At 43.2% G+C, this 7123-nt stretch overlaps 1 protein-coding gene across 3 annotated transcripts in view; it reads right to left on the bottom strand.

Moving 5' to 3' along the window:
• kirrel1a (kirre like nephrin family adhesion molecule 1a) overlaps positions 1 to 7123 on the bottom strand; it is a 50132-nt gene that overhangs the window by 42217 nt on the left and 792 nt on the right. The window lies entirely within an intron of this gene.

The following is a 7123-nucleotide window of genomic DNA, read 5'->3' as shown; positions in this document are numbered from 1 at the left end:
CAAAAAAATCTAACCCCCCCCACCCCTCCTGCCCCCCACCCCCATCCTCGTCACAACAAGCCCAAACTGCAGAACGTCTGTGTGCAGTTTCACGAACACCCGTTTGATAGATTCTGTCGGATTTGATAAAGCGTTCATCTCCTCCTCGGGGGCAGGGGGGGGGGGACTCCGCATAAAGAAGCAATTTTTTTTTTTTCCCTCCCCTTTTCTTTTTATAACTCACATGCCCCCAGCCCGTCAAACACAATCACATTATGGGGCCCTTTTAAGATCCCGGGGCCTCACGAGTGATGTTGACACTCGCAGGAACCATGTGGAAGTCTGAGTGAAGCGCAAGCTGGAAAATAAAAAAAAAAAAAAAACATCTGCCTCTCGGTTTGGAGACAAACGCTCCAAAAATCATTAGTCAAAACATTTGTGTTTGAGGAATTACCCAGTTAAAAAGCCACGCATTCCTTCAGTGAACGGATATCGCCCACCAACGTTTTACGCCAAAGTTTTGGACTAATATGTTGAGAAACAACAGAGCTGTAGCCGATTTGGTCAAACCTTGATCTCATGTAACATTGCAAGATGTGTTCTCTCTCAAAGTATGTGTTGTGAAAGACTCTCAGCTACAACCACACCAGATTCTAAATCAGTCAAATTAAATACATCATATCTATTATTGTGTTTTCTGAGGTCAATTGGCTGTGTTGGCCACCTTGAATTGGGTTTACTCTAAAAGTTAATCTGCTGTAGATGTACATCCAATAATTATTTCCTAAAAGCTTCATTAAAATTCACTCAGTGGTTCATAAGATATTTTACTAACAGACAAACACACAAAAAAGGCAATACCATTATTGTCCAGCCCAGCCTTATACGATAGACTTTAAACATATCGACTCAGAGAAGTGCTCAACATGTCACACGATGACAAACACCCACCACGCCAAGAGGTTCTGGACTGAACGGAGCCCCAAAAGGGGTACGACAAGAAAGTAGGAAAGTAGATTCCATCATTGGAGCCTCGCTCCACGGATGTGTGGAGTTTTTTTACGACTGCTTTATGTGACTGATGTCAATCAGAGATGCTTTTGGCTAAATGGGCTTCATTTAGATCCGGCAGAAAGCCGTGACCTGGATTTGCTTATTAACCGTAGGATGCTGCAGAGCGCCATCTCTCTCTCTCTCGCTGAGAGCCAAATTAAAAACAGACTCCTGCCTCGCTACATGTGTCACCGAAGATCTACGCTGAGCTGCGAGAGGCTTCGGCGTGGCACCTCAAAATGGTTCGTTAGCCTCCCAAGCGAGAACGTAGAGTTTTCTTCAAAGCGCCACGCGGATATAAATAGTTCTGGAAGTGGCGATCCACCTGGAGGATCTTGACAGGTTTGACGTTCTGGAGGTGGTGCTGGGTTTTTTTTGTTTGTTTGTTTTGTTTTTCCTCCTTCCTGACCAACAGCATCTGCCACAGCTCATGTTGAGTGCAGGAGTGAGTTCCCCAGGGTTGCAGTTTCAGTCCTCTTTAAGGCTAAATGTGGTCCCCTGGTTCTGGAGTACTCCTCATCTGGTTAGCTCAAAGAGGCTAACAAATTTGATCTTGCATTAAAATTTTGCCTTTAACTACTTGCTGTCAATCCTATATGTCTGGTTGCTAAATATCTCCTACATGACTGGATGGATTTTAAGGAAACTCTCGGGAAATAAAGGATGTATATCTACAACTGAGTAACTTTTAGAGTCACAGCAGGTAGTAACAGCTACAACTCTGTCATTTCTCAACATGAGATGATCTTGGTTTAAATCGTTACATGAACGGCGGCGGTGGGATATGCATTCCTTTCTTTAATTTCTTTATAGTGAAGACATAAAATAGACCACCAGCGGAGAGCGTACAAATCAGAGGCTTCATGCACTGACACCATCTCCAGTCAGTGTATATAAATCAACGGTAGAGTGGGGGGAAAGACAGGAATTTAATAAAGAAGAAAACGCAAAGAATGTGAGAAATCAGCAGTTTTAATAGAGAGTTTTATTACTGCTCTAGATACTTTATGGGGTGTTCCTGATTTTTTTTTTTTTTTTTTTATTATTTAAGGTATTACTGCCCACTTTGAGTCGTTAACATTACACATTTAGTAGTGGAACCACTTCTCCAGCGATCAAACAATCCCAGAGGAAACCCTTCTTTTCACTGGGTGCAAAAGTCCTGCCGAATGTGGCAGACTCTTCCAACATGTGAATATTTCCTCAGCTGAGCACAAAGCAGGAATGTGTCTGAGGTCTGTGATTCACATCTCGGCTGTGTGAGTCAGAGTCGGAGCGTACAGTACCGCCGGCAGCGGCAGCAGCACTGACAAAACGGCTCACCTGCACCAGACCCTTTGGCCTATTCAGCGTTTCAGGCACACCGCTGCAAGGCGAGCCTCGACTCAGGCCTTGTCCACACAAGAACGATTTTTGTGTTTTTGTGAAAACGTGAAAGTTTTTTTTTTTTTATCGTTTCAGCCTTGTGTTCACATGAAAACTGCGTTTTAGAAGCCCCTAAATGGCACTTTTTTGAAAATCTTGAAACATCACTGTTGGGTTTTTGCATGGACAGTCTAAATGCAACCTTTTGAAAACCATGACGTCATGGTCCCACCTCTGATCTTACCTACAACCCCAAGCGAGACAGACGTAGCAAAAGTAATGACAGACGACATGCTTCCATTTGTATCACAGAGATTTGTTTCTCAACTACAGCAAAACCTTTATTTACTGAATTACTTCAATGACCAGACAAGACGGATGAACAGTAACCATCTTCAACAGAGCGGAACAAAAAGCCGTTTTATAACTAGGATCGGTTACAGGGCACATTCTATCTCCTGGATCACCCGATGATTTCCGCGAGGCAAAAAATGCAGATGGAATCGCAGAGTTAGACATTAAAATACAAGTTACTGCAGGCTCCTGTGGCCTCCTGCCTGTGTGATGTGATGAGGGGGGCAGCCTACAGACATCCTGAAAATACAACATTTAACATTAAACAATGTTTATCGCAGAAGAATGTCCAAAAAGAAAATATCTATAAACTACTGTTCAACAAGTTTTGTCAGCATATGGCTAAGTGCAAATGCAAGAAAATATGGGACGACCCAAATAACCAGTCATGACAAGAGGGGAGCGTGCTAACATTAACTTACCACTTCAGCTAACTTGAGCTTCCAATAGGTCATCACATGCGTTTAAAAAATGAGAATAGTTTTAAAGGACTGACATTTTAAAAGTCTGAATTTAACCCAATATGTTTTTGAACATTGTGAGGAAAACCCTCCAGTTGTCCCTCCCCGAATACTGAGCCTAAAATTGTTCATTATGTCCCCAGAATTGGACAGACAGTACCAGTCCCGCCCTGTTGCTGTTTTGGTATTTTAAGAAGGTGCCAGTTCGATTTAAAAAGTACAGTTTAGGTATTTTTGCTTTCCAAAGTCATTGCAGGAGATATTTGGCTGTTCAGATGTGTTTTGTTATGACTTGTTGAGTATGGAGCAAAGATAGTATTCCCACATGTACAGCAGAGTGAAACAAGAAATATTTCACTACTTTTCAATTGAAAACTGCTTTTTTCGTGACAGACGCAGTTTGCCCTGTCACCACTGCCATATTACCACCTTTTAACTCAAAACCCTTTTACTATCAATAAAGATAAAAATAAAATAATTCAAAATGTCACATGCAGCAATGAATTGTGGGTAAATACTTGGCCGAAGTCCGCCTGGATGCGGGCTTAGCCAGAGGACAGATGTAGTACACAAAGGGGGCGGGGCTAAACAGCACTCCGGAGAATTGGGACACACTACGCACTCAAACCCTTCAGCATGAACGCACATTTGAAGGACACGAGGGTGGAACGAGGCTGGAAGTGCGAGGATTGGGACCGGGCTTTTGACACCCTCTTTTTCTTCTTCTTGTCTTTACAGTTAGTTCATATTTCCTGTTTCTGGTGTATTTTCATGGCAGCGTTACAGCGCCACACACAGGCCTGGCATAGTTATTACAGCATTTTGAGTCGTTTTCTGCATTTCTGTGTGGATGAGAACATTTGCAGAAACGGTTCCATGGTTTTTGAGGGTATTTTTAGAAATGACATAAAAACGAAACAATAAAAAAGACTGTTTAGGGGAAAAAAAAACTCTGTGTGTGAACGAGGCCTCAATGATCTCTGGTAAGATAAGCGAGTGAGTTTGCAAATAATGAATGATGCAGTAACGTAGTGCTGGGCGATATGGAAAAAATCCTATATCACGATATGGATAATTTTATATCACGATAACGATATATATCACGATATACCCCAATTACGTACGTTGTCAGTAATTCTCTAAAAAGTATAAAAAAAATAATCTAATTTTTTACTTTTTTCAAGATTTATTTCTTAGTGACATTTAACTGAACTTTCACAAATGAGATCTGCTGCATTTTAGTGCAGCAATATATATGTATCAAATGACAACAGACTCCATTATCTTCGGCTGGTTATAGTTTTCCTTTTCGCAACTTTCCCCGGCTCTTTTACAACTTGTTTGACCTTGCACTTTTTGGATTGTTAAATATTCTTTTTCGTGGTTCTTCTTTAAGTGATAGAAGAGGTTTGTTGTGCTGGAGTCAGATGAGAAAACAGTCTAATAGCAGAGTTAGCATTAGCATTAGCAGAGTTAGCATATTAACTTTTTTCTGCTCCGTGTCGGACTTCTTGAACCAAATCAGAGACGTCCCCCCTCGTTTTGGTAAAAGTCTTTCTTCTTGGGCTGCCTGCTAGCTGTCTCTACTTGTTGCGACCCCGAGTTTGATACTTCATGCGTCTCCATCTTTCAGCACTTATGGTGAAAACATTGCACCGCACAGAAAGCCGCTGCCGTAAAGCATGTCGCAAACCCACACGTAAAGCAGCGTCATGTCGCAAAACGGAGGTTCTTCGCAAAATAGTTTTTTTTATTATTATTTATCACTTAAATAAACTGAATGTATGCAAAGTGACAACACTAATACATTCATCGTAGCCTACGTTATGAAATATTTACATGAATCATTGATACAATTATGATAGAAACGACAGAAACAATAGAGACGATAGAAGAAAATATATCACGATAGACACTTTTCTATCGTCCCTACGATATGTATCATTATATCGCCCAGCACTACAGTAACGTTTTAAGAGCTGCGTTAATGGTGGCATTTGCTTGGGAGTTACCACCGGGGTGGGATGTAGGTACAAGGCAGGGATGCTAAATCCATCACTCCTGTGGTGCTGCTGCTAAAGGAGACAGTAGGTAGTCATGGCTGCAGCTCTATAATTGACTTTAAGTAACCCATTCTGATACACCAAAGCTTTAATTAGCTGCTCGACTAATATTCACCTAATCATTAGCACTGGAGACAATTACATACATGCAAATTACAGGCCAACATATACTGTTTTACTAGTTTAATCAGGAGATAAGAGCCTGGCTGCTTGTGAGGGAAAAATAACATGGAAGCAGGACGATAACAAAGGCCTGGCATTCCTTAAATGCACGTCATCCGCCAGACTAAAATGACCTTAGGATGAGCCGAGATGGAGTCGCAGGTGTTTTGGTCGAAGCAGGTAAAAAATATGTGCAACCTTGTGCGATACTGTGAGCTCTTTTGGCTCTCGGAGTGTGTGTTGCAAATAACTCCTAGCTACTACCGCACCAAATATTAGCTCAATATCTGTAAACTGACTGGACAGGACCCATTTTTGTGTTGCTACTGTCCCTTTAGCCGTGGTGGCCATTTTTGAATCAGGATGACCCCAAAGGTTAATGAGTTTTAGATGCAGATGCAATGCTTACCTTCTCAGGTTCACTAACATCTGTCCAGATGTTTTATCAGGTATTAATTGCTAACGGACAAATAGGGCTCACACAGTTAGTGCCAGGTTTTAAGCAAATATATTACCACCCCAAATTGTAGCCTATTATCTGTAAAATTGGTTGAGTTAGAGCCATTGTTGTGTTTGCTAAGGTTGCTTAGCTGTGGCGGCCATCTTGAACTGGGTTAACTCCAAAAGGTAAACAGGTGTAGATGTACATACAATGATTGCCTTCTGAACGTTAACTGATTTCCATCCAGTGGTTCACAGACTATTTTGCTAACACACAGACAAGCAAACACAGACACAGGCAGAAACCTTATCGCCCTTGGGTGATAATAATGTCAGCTCTTTCTGGGATTATGCTTTGTCCTCTAATGCTTCCATACCCCGAACGCAACAAAAGGAAAATCCAAACACAACACGTGAGACTCTCCGTGTTGATTTAAATCTTCCAAAGTAAAATCAGCCCCGTTCACAGCCCGGTAATCTTGTCTGGAGGAGAAGCCTTAGTGGGCGAACATCTTTGTGTTCGACTATGCATCGTGGAGTAATAACTGGATTACGCCGTTGTAACGGCGCAACGAGAGACAAAAGGATGCACGTGTGAGGAGGCTGAGCTGTGCGCCTGGCTCAAGGCAGACAAAACAGGGTGTCCGGCGGCGACGAGGAAGGTGGGGGGGGGATCAAACATGTCATACGTGTTGCCCTCTAGCCACCTTGTTTCACGAGCGTCGACTCGTCGTGTGCGCCCTCGTCCACGCTCGCCAACTGGGCGGGTGGGTGGGTGGCTGATAAGGATGGCGAGCAAAAGCCTGGCAGACACGGTGACATCATCCCTGAACAACACCCCCCCTCCCCACACACCCCCCATCCTTCACACCACCCTTCTCTACCTATGATGAAGTGGTTGGTGAACCAGCCAGGAGGAGGGATACCATTAGGCTGTGAGAGAGAAAGATGGAGAATGAGGGTGAAGGGGGACGGGGGGACATGCAGATGTGTTTTAATCAAACAGGTAGCTCAAGGAAAATACAATCATCCTCTCCTCCTGTCGCCATAGCAACTACAGCTGTGATTGTCAGGAGCCAATAAATAGCCTACCTGGCACCTTACAGTGTTTAGAAGGGAGAGGGGAGGATGCTGCTGCACCTCTTTGTGCAGCAGAAAAGGGGGTGAGGATGAGGATGAGGATGAGGGACACAGGTAGGAGGAAGCAGGAGAGGAGAGGGGGAGAGTGGAGGCTGCCCTCCTTTC

This window comes from Kryptolebias marmoratus, linkage group LG7 (assembly GCF_001649575.2).
Source record: "Kryptolebias marmoratus isolate JLee-2015 linkage group LG7, ASM164957v2, whole genome shotgun sequence".
NCBI lineage: Eukaryota > Metazoa > Chordata > Actinopteri > Cyprinodontiformes > Rivulidae > Kryptolebias > Kryptolebias marmoratus.
The sequence above is the reverse complement of the archived record's forward strand: the minus strand, read 5'-3'. Positions and strand labels throughout refer to the sequence as shown.